General features: G+C 44.8%; 1 protein-coding gene across 15 annotated transcripts in view; it reads right to left on the minus strand.

Moving 5' to 3' along the window:
- LOC105701173 (trypsin-1) overlaps positions 1-13,536 on the minus strand; it is an 88,512-nt gene that overhangs the window by 36,543 nt on the left and 38,433 nt on the right. For all 15 annotated transcript variants that reach the window (XM_012427649.1, XM_012427648.1, XM_012427647.1 and 12 more), the window contains exon 2: positions 1,904-2,111. The gene's annotated coding sequence lies outside the window, so the exon portion shown is untranslated. The remainder of the gene's footprint in view (positions 1-1,903; positions 2,112-13,536) is intronic.

Genomic DNA, 13,536 nt, shown 5'->3' on the forward strand with positions numbered 1-13,536 from the left:
TTACACCTTATTCCCTACCTTAGTCGATATTGGAAGTCTCGTGCGACGAAATTAAAAGTGCCCACGGTTTTTAACAGGTCACGGGGCAGGTGCCTTACTTGACGCACCGGAGGGTTAACTTACGTAATTAGCCGATAAAGGGGAAGTTGAAAAGGAAGCCTGTAGGCCATTCTGGAATTAAGGGTCAATTTCAGGGAAAAGTCCTCAAGAGAGTTTCTACTAAATGAGAGGGTCTCAATCTCCGATATTGCACGTTTAAGCACCGAAAGCTCGTTCTCGCGGACGAAATTGCAATTCAAGCGATTCTCGATACCTTAGAAATACATCAATTAAATTTCAAATGTTTACAAACGGTAAATGTTGCTATAAAAGCAGAACTTATTGGGAGAAATGTCTTTGTTCGCGAACTCCACGGTGCCGAAGGTTTGGCTTTCGCTCCACGATATTTCCGCTGCATTACCGATGTATTGTTTCCAGAACAAACAATGCACCCGATTGGAAACAATAATACGAGAAAAACGAGCTACCATTTCTCGCAATCACTACTTCCCGTGGGATACCGACAGCCATTTCCGAAGATAACGAAATGGACATGAATTTTCGTGTACGAAGTGGCCTATTTGTATTCCTCTTCCCGAGTAAACTTGGGCAAATTAGCAAATAGAACTCACAAGCTCTTGAATTATTTCCGGGCAGAAGTAGGAAGTATGCCTTCACCCCTAGCTCTCCCAGAAGGGACTGTTAATTATTTACAAAAAGCAAACGCGGTATATTTGCCCTTAGCAGTTTCCTGTATTCCCTTCTCGTCCTTTTGCAATTTATCTCCGTGTATTATCTTTGAAGATTTATTTCTATCACTCCCGAAATAGCCGGTATTTCGTGCAAAGATCGATCGAATATATCTATCCTCCACACGAAGTAACCTAAATCGTCTCAGAACATAGACTTCGTCTAAATCAAAGGGTCCCGGAGTACATTTCTAGAAGGTTGCCTCAATCCTCGGTTTTGCAAATTGCCCAAGGGCATAACATGCAAATGCGTATTCGAAGTCGCGCGCAAGAATTCCATCTACTGCTTTAATCAGGCAACATTCCCAAAACTCGAATGGACTTTTCCTCTTATGCAATTACGCTCGTGATCAAAGCTCAAACTCGAGAGTCCATATTTGCCCCGATCTGTGCCTGCAATTGTCGAAAACTGCTTCTCTTTCCAAGGAACATATTGACTCTGTATAGTAACAATGGAAGGACTCTTGAAATTCAGGAGGTCCTGTCAAGGGTGGAGGGAACCATCATTCGAACTTCCGGAGAACGTGCCAAGACTTTCGGTGGAAATCGTCCGACCACTTTTGTACAATGTATTTCCAAGACAGATACAGAGCAAAGAAAGTGATTTGCAGCTAGCCATCGATTTTCGAAAATTCCCCTGCGGGTCAGATCAAGGCCGGAGATTTACGGAGCCCTCACACGAGATCGTGTAATAGCAGGGGATCCATCAAAGTCGAAGCACGAGAAGAGAGGTTAACGTGCCCCTTCTATAAAACGCGAGAAATTCCAGCGTCTTTCCGTTAATTTCTTTCGACGGATCTAATATATCGCAGGGGATTCACCCCTTCGGAAAACCTCGAGATAGAAACAGATAACAGAACAGTGACGCAGCCGTTCCATGGATATCAGGGCAGATGCATCACGTCACGAGTCCATGTTCAGGCTTTTTGCATCAACAAAGTAGATTTCTCCGCGAGTATGATTTTTCTCTTCACTCAAACCTGGTGCCGTCTCCAGTTTGACATAAAAGGTTAAAAAGACGTAATAAAGATCTTTCATTAACGAAATAATTGACCTATAAGTAGCACCGAAGCATTGATAAAGACATTTAGTTGGTAATAATTAACCAGCAATACCTTAGCGTGAGAAGTGTGGCTGGCCGCAATGGACGAGGCAGGTTGCTGCTGTTCGTTGTGTAGGCTCCTTTAACTTTTGCTCCCCAGCATCTTTGCTCCTCGATTTTGACTTTCCACCCCCGACGAGTCGACCTCAAGTCTTCATAACCTCCGACCCATGGACGATGATAGTCCGCGTCCGAACCCCGAGGGAAAGTTCATCTGAAACCTAAAATGCAAGAAAATAGTAAATGACAATGCCTTGAGAAAATGTAGAAATGCAACATTCTGCAACGATGCGTCGCAGGGTAAACGCAGACTCCTAGGAAATTCTCCGGTATGGGGGAATCCTCTGGATAGGAGGATTCTTGGCCCCCTGGGATGAGCCTTTTATAGTCTCGCCTCCTTTTTCCCTCCTGTTGTCCGACACGAGGATTATTTTCGGACCAGTCGCGTGACTAGACTTTGTTACTACACCTACAAGAGATAAACTCGAAGCTGCTCCTCTTTCTTCGAGGCCAATCGAGTTAAAGGTACATAAAAAGATATCACCAGCAATTATTTCACTCATTAAATCGTATACATCATTGTGTCCGCGCACAAGTCTCATCCTTAACGGCGCTCAACGTGTTAAAGTTGTTGAAAAATATGCACGAAATTTTATAAAAACTCGTATATCTGTCTCAAGCTTGACAGCAATGTTTCTGCCTTAAGAGATACCTGTTCGCACCGGTGGACTTAAAAATACGGTCTCGGTAAAGTCCATTCAACGTGTTCTCCAGTGGGAGTATCCTTGGGCCATTTCACCAACTTTCTGCATTTACGGTTTCCATGAGCGTGTCCGAACCGCCGAGTTAACGAACAACGAAAACGTCGAGTCGGGAAAAATAAAAGGAAAGATCGAATGGCCGGCATAATGGAGGAAAGGTGTTCCTTCCAACCGACATTGGACACTTTTCGACAAGCCACCTCAGAAACAGGATACGGTGACGACGTAACAGGACCAAATCGGTGCAGAATTTCCTGTCATATTATGTCCACAATAAATTTCATGATTAATTGAGTAATTAAACGAGTCCTTCATTAGATCTCTTTCGCAAGTGTAGAAGGATAATTGCAGACGAATTATGAAATATAAAGTTCGGCCGGATATTGCCAGCTCAAACTCGACACGTGGGAAAAGTTTCCTCTGCAGAAACCGAAATAGGACTTGCTTGGAGAATTCGTCCTCGGTCTTAGAATTTTTCATTGGACCCATTTAGATTGAAATTGTGCCGTGCCATGCGACCGCGTTACTTTCTGTACCTAATCAACTGTACCGTGCGCATTATTCCTATTTTATACCGCCACAGTAAATCTCGTTGCTTATTAGGTACGTACGTGTCGCGAAGTGCCTTTTGTAAGGAAAGGAAGCGATAAAGCCACAAAGTTCTCAAAGGAAAGTTCGTCGAGATGCTATCAGCCAGGATCGCCAGATAGAAAAGCGCAGCTCGCGAGAGTCATGAAATAGCGGCGATGCAATTTCGGCCTGCAGTTATTTGCAATAATAAGGCGGTGCATACTTTGCCTAGGTTAGTTATGACCCTCGAAGGAATCGAGTATACATATTTCCAAGGGTAAGAAAAATTCAATATCGGAAGGTCTCGATTTTTATTACACGCTAGATAGTCGTTACATAGGCACTGTACATTTAAAAGGCATAGATAAACGAAACGTTTATCAAAATCCCATCGATTTGACGAACCTATTTCCGAATTTCAATTATTACACGTTTTGAAGGAAATATTATTAAGCATTTATCGCGTCTAGTAATATGAAAGATCCAATAACACTTCTCTCCCCGTGGAAGCTTATTACACCTGCTGTACCTTCATAAACACAAAACTGGGTCGGAGCTTTGCATTGCTCTGCGCGAAATTCTGAAGGCATGACAACAGATGTTGCGTTATCAAGAAAACACGCTGCGACGCTGATGAAAGTTACTGCACCAGCAGTAATACTCTGAAAATTCTCTTCGACAGACGCATGTATAGAAATTGAGTCGAAATACAACTATTAACTGAACCTGGTCTTAACATAATGCAGCGACGGTCATGAGACGTGTTACCATTTCCGATTCACGTATTTACATAGCTTCGGAATGTATGCGTGATTACATCCATATACCCCGCAAAAGGCACGTCAGGAATACTCATGGGGAATTCTACATTCACGGATAAATTGCCCTATAGAATACATTAGTAAGAAAAGCATGGACACGGAATATATAAAGCCCGCAAGCCCAAAGAATTCCTTGATATTCTTGCGAAGAGAGGAAAACAGGAAAGCTAATCCTTTTCCGTATTTCTCATTTCCACCCTTACTTTTTACTATTTACCTCAAATATTATAATAAAAATACTTATTATCTCTGAATTACTGTCTTCATACCCTCTATTTCATCTAGGTTCCATGTTCTCTAAGTACGAGCGATAGGTTCTCCATCCTTGGATAAATTGTCCTATAGAAGCCCATAATATCCGCGAAAAAGAGCGCAACATGAGGTTCAAGCGACGGCTGCAGTGCTGGTTATTTATATCGTGACTATAGAACTCGACGACGCCGTGCACGTTCCATGCACGTTCTATGCACATGCGACAACAGTCGTCGCTACCAAGGGGGCGAAGGCACGAAGAAAAGGGGTGGTCGGCGGATAGCCTTGGCCCCGTGGCCCGATTCGTGCACGCCCAGCTTATATTATGCTTACAAGCTTAGGTTATGTCTTTATGCCGCCCGGAAGGGGACCGACTGGAGTTTACAAAGGGCGCCACGCGGCCGCCGCGCGAATTGCCGATCGATGATTAGACCAGAGTCCGACTGAGCGCGGCGGGTCGACGCGTCGAGAATGATACCAATCGGAAGTACACCGTTTAAGTTCGAAAATCCTCGGTAAAATTAAAAGAAGGAATCTAATAATGTAAATTACAGCTAATGTAGCGGAAGGATTTATTATATCAGGAATTACATGGGATCCTTATAAAATGACCTCATATTTTAACAAAATTCTTGTGAAACTTCAGGTTAAAAAATTTCAGTTTCGAATTCACTCATCCATTCAAGTTGTCACCGATCGTATCAACTGCCGTTGATATAAATAGGTATAAATGACTAGAAACAAAGTTTCAAACCCCAAGTCATTTGCAGTTAGGAATTCATTTTTAATCCATTCGAAATGTAAATATTTATATATTCTGGTAATTTCTTGGGAAAAAAGTGGCTTGAAGTAATTTCGACCATTTTCCGGTATTTCATAATTCTTCTCGACGTAACATCCTACATTTAAAACATTAAGCGTCGCGCGTCACTTCTGTCACGGTTCCGATTGATTTTTCGCTCTTGGAACGGCGCGCCGCGCTTCGTGTGACACCCGACGCGCTCAGGTTAGATGAGACGGGTTGCTCGAGATCAGAGAATCCGCCGCGCGAAGTTTGAAGTCTAGATCGACGGAGGCAGATCGAATCGCCGATCAAGAACGGTAGAGGTTTTCCGTGACACGTGACAGCCTTATCGAGCTGAATTATTCCATAGAAATCCTAACCCTGAGAGGATTTCTCTCGTTCCACGGAAAAGAAGCGCCTTTGGCGTTCTCTTCTTCCCGGAAGGTTGTCGACTCTCCCAGTCGCCCTTGACCGTCTGTGTTTACAAACAGCCATCTCTAAAATCTTTATCGACCCATCTGGCAATATTCGGGACCGAGTGGCCGTCGAGCGGTGACACGCTCTCGTTCCGAATATCCTTATCGCAGAGTTATCGCCTCTGGCGACAATCGAAGCAAACCCGTCGCAATAGCTGATTCAGCCGAGCTACGGCTCGAGGCGCCACCGCGACCAGCCTTAGGAACTCGAGGGATTATCGGGAGCTGCAGCTAATTGGATCGCGGCCGATCGAAATTCCGGCAGCGGGTGTTTATCCCGAAAATCCGATTTCACGGACGCAACCGTCCCGGAAACTGGGGAATTATGGCATCGCGGATGCCGTCGCGAGTACCGCCACAAACGGTTATCAGTTGGGCGTCTCTGCAGCCGCCCGACTGTCATGGTGGGCGATCAGCTGTCCCTACTTCCTGAGGGTCCCATCAGGAAGGGGATGCGGAAAATCGAATCGGCCGAAGTTTCGAGCTCGGGTTCACCGAAGGCCGTTCCTGCCTCTCGGAATTTAATCGCGGAAGCTCTTTATGGCTCGCGTAAATCTCCCGCGATGTCCCGCTCGATAAATCCCGCGACTCCGGGCATCGATCGATCAGTGCCCGTCGGCCACTTATCGATTTACGACTCGCGCCTGGGTTGCCGTAAATTCAGACGCGAACCGGGACGCAGGCCACGCATTTGCGTGCTCGTCCTCGCGAGGACGCAGCCAGGACTCGGAAACGTCTCTCCTCGTATTAATATGCAAATCCCCATTATGCCAAAGTGCCCTACCTGCCGGGCGATGTCGATTCTCTCGACTCGGCCCGTAACGGCTGGTGCACCGGAGGACTGCCGCGCCATGTCTGACTGTGCTCCCGGAGGCTGGTACATTGGTCCCACTTCCGCCTCGATGAGGTGTCGACGAGGTCGGAAGTTAATTAAAACGAGGGGAATCGACATTTAGAGGGGCTCTGCAATTTTTCGGGAAATATGGCCCGGCTGGTGCGGCCATGTACCGTATTCCGCTTCTAATGAACATGTACGCTGGCAAGGGGAGGTCACATCAATCGAGTCGGGGATTTTAATGAGCTTCATATACGTTAATCTAGAGCCGAAATAAGCCGACACGTGTCCAAGCATATATTCGAATGAGTCTTGTGTCTTGAGTTATAAACAATTAAAATTTCATGGATAATGTGAAGATAAATGTAATACGCATTATGGCTAAATGTAATACACATGAATAAAGTCCGCTTTTGTTGAGGTCGCTACATTGTCCCAATAAAAAGTCTGCTTAGAACGGTAAAATATGTTACATTGATTTATTTATATACTTATACCCGGCTCCCTGGTGGCGAAATCAAGGGAGCAGTCTATAGCCGTATCACCAACGGATTGTCTAAAATGTCTGTAAATAGACCGCGCAGAGGTAAACTTAAAGTGATATTCCCGTATACCAGGGTTATACAGGACTCGGGCAGTAATGGTCTTTCCTGCCCCTACCTGTACTCCACCCTCAGCTATATTCTTTGCGACCGGGACTATATTGTCCTCTGTGAACGCAATGGTCTCTAAAGGAACGCCGACCTCCTCCGTTTTACCTAAAAGGCGAAGATATTACATTTTCGGTGAAATAAAAAAAAATATATATATTCGGCGCGAAACTCTTCCGAGATTCTAAATCCGCGCCCACTTTTCAGATATCGCGTTAAAGTTTTTTCAACGTGAGTGTTTTAGATCGTTCTTTCAACCCACGTGCAGGCCATCGTTCCGATCTCCAATATCGCCGCCATCTTGAAAGTTCGACCTGCGCGGTTCTTAGAACTTCTCGAAGTAATTCCGGCCCAAGCCGCGTCGTTTCCAGGACAAGTGGCTAGCAATTGGCAATGATTCACGACACTCTTTCTTCCAGGTAGAAAATGGCTGAATTTGCCCTTGTAATCTCGGAAGAGCGGATGTATTAGACGGTCCCGTTTGCAGGTTAGCTCGTTGCCAGCGCCTCCGTGCTCCGGCGCCAACTTCAGGAGGCACGAGGGCCCTCGGCTGCTGCAGCTTGTAAACTCCTTCATTGTAATTGGAGGATTACTCCGACGCCTAAAGTCTGGAGAAACGAGAGGGAACGAAGAAGGGAGGGTCACTGACCCTCTCCTTGACGCCTCTCGTAGGTGCACTTGATGCACCACTTGCATCCTACTTCTTTGCGTGGTTGGGACGAGAAGACCACCCTTATCGACGACAAGGGCATCAGCCTCGTTACCTCACAACCAACACCTCCTCTCTCACCCTGCGGTCCATTCTTCCAAGATGGCTAGATTTATTTATGAACACCCTGCAGAGGGATCCAGTTTTGAGAAGAAGTCAAACGCAGAAGGCACGTTCATTTCTTCTTAGATTCCATAGATGCGTGAAATCCAGTCTGGTTCGGACTAGGAGACCACTCTTATCAACGAAGAAGGTTATCAACTTCGTTACTTCAACAATGAGCACCTTGCTTCGCACCCTGCGATCCATTCTTCCAAGAAGGCTAGGTCAGTTCCTAATACCCTCCAGAGAGATCCAGTTTCGAGGAGATGTCAAACGCACCTCCACCACCGAGGTCGAGACCTGAGGACGAGGAATTCAAGATATCCTCGGACCCAGTTTCGCCAGAAGCGGGAAACACGATATTCGTTAGAAGAGAAGTCACATTTATTCCTGATTGGAATTGATGGCTTCATGGAATCCAACCCAGAGCTCCACCGGCGCATTCGTTATCCCTTTCTCGATGCCATTTTCTTTCTAAATGGGATGGAAGATAAAACACAACGGATACCTTGCTGTATAGGCATCCTATTTATCTGACTCTCCCTCGTATTTCCACGTCTCGGATTTATCGTTAGTTTACGCAAATCCGCGGAATACCGAGTGCAGAACGGATTACGTCGTGGCTCTTCGAGGGTCCACCCCTTTCTCGGCTGGCTTGTCCCGGGTCGATGCGCGAAATCTCGAAGGGGCAACAAATGCCCGATCGATCGGTATCGGCGGGGAGTTCGAGCAAGGAAAATGTAAAATCGACGAGGAAAGGACGGAAGAAGGCCGTGGCACCCGCTTTCGACGAACCCGGTACCAGGTATCGATCCGCTTGCTATTTTTGTGCCGGCCCGTTTGCATAAGAGTGAGAATAAAAGCGTTCACCGACTGCTGCGAGCCGATGTATATCGGAGCCGACTCATTTGCAGCGACCCCTAATTCATTTCCGACCAGGGCCAAGAAGTGGAGATGGATTTGCCAGGAGAGAGGAAACCACTGGCCAGTAGTGGATGACTGTAAAGATCGATTCCTTATTGGCCAGCAGGCGATTTTCTCGTCCAGGGGTCAATCCATACAGAGCCTAAAAAATTCGGTCAAACTGGACACTCTGTCGAGACTTTGTGGCATGTCGACTCTCATAGCTTCCAACCCTCTGGGAGTTCGATTAATTCACGAGTTGATACTTTACGCCGAAGTGAAAATACCTGGCCGATTAAAACATTTAAATGGACGGCCTCCGCGAGACGGAATTACTTTGGGCCCCTGGGATCGCCACGGCCATTGCAGGTACAAAGTGCTGGAAAACTGTTCTCTGGATCACCGGAACGCCCTTACACGTGGGAATACCAGAGGAACTTTTTATTTCCTTTAGTTCGGGTCCTTTCTTTGTGTGGGCGAATCCTCAGGGTGGTCTGGCTCGGGCGAGCTTAATCGATTCCACTGGTACCGGCAATCAATATTCGGGCCACTTAGTTTGTATCGACGGGTAAGACTGCTTTCAGTCCGAGTGATTGGACGTAATGACTCCCTTGAACAATTGGATTCTTTTTTCTCCGGCTGATAACGCATTCGATCGACGTTAAGTCTGGCGAAATTCATTATTCAGTCGTCGGGGATCGATCTGACCTGCAACTCTCAGATTTGACGATCGACCCGGAAGAAAGGTATCGCGAATGACGTTAAGATTTTTTGGGATTGCAGGAAACGCGAAAGCCCAGCAATTCCATTCCGGGCCTACAACTTTGAAAACTGGGTGGAAACTGCTAGCTGAAAAGCGAATTTGCTTTGAAAGCTTCTAGCCAACACCGGAGTGCTAAAAGTCCCAGGCACTTTTCCGACCTATTTTACCTACATATCTCGTCAATACACCTTCTCAAAAATGGAATACCTATACATCCTCTGCCTATTCAAGGAAACAAATGAAAAAATCATGTAAACGATATTACCATGCAGACCAAAAGCAAGGTGGTAGCGTTTCCACCGTTTGAACGCAATCCACGTCGTAAAATTGCAAGTACTTGGTTTTTATAACATGGACAGAAACACACGCGAAGCGTTCTTCATACATTCATAGCTACCGTTCAATACTCTCGTGTGTGTCGCGTACCATGCACAAATTATAGGTCATAATTCCTCTATTCCTATTTCTGGGTGGATTTCAGTGGAGTATGAACATTCAAGGACTCAATGACACACATTTTGCACATCCAAAGATCCTTAATCCCACGCCTTACGAGTCCTTTGTACATCGAACAAGTACCCACGTTTCACGAATTTCCGGCAATCAAACCACTGTCATTTATACATGTAATTATTACCATATTTTACATTAAATTAACAACTATTAGTTTATATTAACTATGTCAATTTTTCTTCTCAACGAAATAATGATTTCTTGCAATTGTACATGATTTAAGCAGCAATATGTGTTTCAGTCAACTAATCTTTTTTCTCAGTGTATGGCCGAATAATCTCACGCGCGTAGATAATTCATAGGTAATAGTTTCTCTTTCCTGACTTCTTAGAAACTTGACGAGACGCAAAATGCATCATGAGCAGTCAAGAACCCAGCGATGTCCATTTTGTACATTCCAAGATCTTTGAGCCGACATTTTGTGGGTCGTTTTAACATCGGACAAGTACTCGCGTTTCGAGAATTTCGGGCACCGAACCTCTGTCACGTGGGTTTGCAGTCAGCCAAAAGCAAAGAGCCTCGATGGACCCGTCAGGGCCAAGATCCAAGGAGCTATAATTATCCGTTCGACCCCTTTCACAACCGGCATTTTCTAGCCCTAACAGACGCAGAGTCGGCGAGGGCCGCGCACCTTGACACGGTTTCCGCAGTTAGCATCGATTCGAGTGCTAACGCCGATCGAAAGGAACTCGGACAAACCAAGTTTCGCCGAAGAGACTGCCGTTTCCTTATCGGAGATAAAGATACTCGGGGAATGCCGCGGGGAATATCGTGGCGTCTTCGAGGTCGCTGCCGATGGTTCCGATCGATTGGCACCGATCGATCCGGCTTCGAGACGAAACGTCTGCTTGGCTCGAAGAGGCGGGAAACGACGCGGAAGACTTTAGGAAATTCGACAAGGCTTTCCAAATGGACCCCACCTCGAAAGTGCTGACCACCCTGATCTTCAGGGATCGTAAACGAAACGATAAAAAGGTGCGGCAATTGTAGCGAGCTTCCTCCTGCACTTTCGATTTTATTATCTTCTACAAATTCCGTAATTTCTAAGGTTTCGAACTTGAGAGATCCTTTTTTTTTTTTTATTAAGACTTGATAATCTATTTTAAAGGCACAAGAACTCGGTTCAAGTGAAGGATTGATTTGTCTAATTCCGAGTACTCATGGTGCATGTAATTTTTAATTGTTAATAAACTATTTACGATCATCCATTTTCGTTATCAATGTTTCAGTCATCGACTTTTCTCATAGTCACGTAATCGTGCACTTTCACTCCTAATTATTCATGGACTTAATCGATTATATTTCCAGTGATAACGATACGTCGTGATATGCAGCATGTGCAATTGCGTTTCGACGAATCGGACAAATTGCCACGTATCTGCACACGATGGTCTAAAATTAGACAGTGTACTAACACTTCTCGGCACGGCCACGAAGATAATTAAATGAGTGACTTTCGGGGGCAAAAGACCGATGTACAAAACAAAAGCTGGCGAAAAAGATTGACACTATCATTACTGCATGTAGGTCGTAAAAATTAGGTTCGAAAGAATGCCTGTAAAAAAAAAATTAGCTTCACGAAAATTATTAGGTGGTTATATTAAAATGATTTATCCCAAGGTTAGTTAATTAAAAAGCAGAGGCGTGGTTCAAATCGGGACATCCCTTTGTGTCAGGATTTAGCACGAAGTGGCCCAAACAGACTCCAATCTTTCGCCCACTCTAAACGATTTTCAATATCCTATTATGATCAAAAAGACATTACCATATCTCTCCAGAATGGCTGGATCTATAAAACTTCCGTAAATCCCAACAAACTGGGGCGCAATACTTCACTTTGCACCGGCTTGCTCTGCGCGTCACAAATTCTCCTAATTGAAAAATAAGATCTGGACAACGGTCTAGTTTTCCCCTCTGCACTCTGATTTGATTTCCTGGTGAATGGAGGGTAAAAGGCGAAACACGGGGTAGGGTGAAATAGACTGCTCGATAATCGCGATACAAGGAAGGGGCTTTTTTTGTCACCCAGAGCTGTTGTAGCTGGCAAGGAACACGTGACAGCTTCTGTCGAAGTTCCCACGTTTAAGCTCCTTTCAGCTCTAAGCTTGATGCCGATCGATCCGTGAACCGAGCTCTAGAACATGTTTTATTGATTTCAAGCTAGACTAGGCTTATGGTCAATGACTATGACCAGTGAATTCTTTAAAATTCACCGATCGCCTGCATGAATCGGAAAAGTACTGAACTGTCATTCATCACTTTCTTATCAATCCTTGTATCACATCGGTTTACGAGTATGATCTACGCTTGCTAGTTTGCGCGCAATCTGGCCTCCATTCACCTTCGTTAAATCGCGTGTCCTATCGATAGCATAATTGTTCATCGTATAGAACAGCAGACATTAACCACGAAAAAACCTCGCGACGAGGATAAAGTATCATTGCGGTGAAATGATTGTCGAGGGCATTATCTTGAAGACTTGTGCCTGGACATTGATGAACGATTTCATGAATGAAAAACGTAAAGAGGATCCTTAACTTTTCTGTTGATATTTTATAATAAAGCAATAGCACAAGATGACGGCTTTAATTTATTAATAATTTGTAGTGATATCGGGTAAATTGTCCAGTTCCTTTAATTTATGTAAGGGTCTTCTTTCGTAGCATCGAGATACTCACTTAAGGACATTGATAAGCAATTTTATGAATGAGAAACGTTAAGAAGATCCACAAATTTCCCACTTATAGTTTATAAGCAATCGTGACACAGGATGAGAGATTTAATTAATTAATGATGCACAATGATGTCGGGCAAATCATCTGATTTATTTCATTTACTCAGGGGTCACGTTTTGTGGCATCAAGAGGAGTCCACGTCAGGCATGGCCAGCCGGTTGAAACTGCTGCTTATCAGTCGCGAATGATTAGACTAATCGAATCGATACTACGTTACGCATTACCCAACCTGAGACCCGAGACTAGGATGACAGTTGCGAGACGATTATCGCGATCGAACGAATGATCGATTGCCGAGTGCGGAGAATGGGATGCAGATATCTCAATCTTATCCGACACGAGGAGCCCGCGATGGATATCGCGGTGAGACGTTTTATTGCATTTTTTCGCACAATGACGAGATTATCGGCGACGTGTCGATTGGCTGATGGAACGATTCCAGGTGGACGATTTCTACGCTCTTAGTGAATGAACGGGTTCGATCGTGACCACGGACTCCATATTTGTCAAATGCGTGGCACTGTTGATTTCGACTTATCGGAACGGAAACAATGCTTCTTATTTAAATTTGAATATTGTAACTCTTCATCTACCAAGCTATATTGACGTTTTCATAAATGTCTGACATTGACATCAGATATTGTGTATTATAAAAAAATGTTATTACAATAATTTTCACGTAAGATTAATAAATATCTTGCAAAGAGGAATACATCCGAAGAAACCGGTGCCAAGATAATGAAGTAGGCTAATACTTGTAAAGCTAAATGAA

This window comes from Orussus abietinus, unplaced genomic scaffold (genome assembly GCF_000612105.2).
Source record: "Orussus abietinus isolate OABI.00-Male unplaced genomic scaffold, Oabi_2.0 scaffold28, whole genome shotgun sequence".
NCBI classification, from domain to species: domain Eukaryota; kingdom Metazoa; phylum Arthropoda; class Insecta; order Hymenoptera; family Orussidae; genus Orussus; species Orussus abietinus.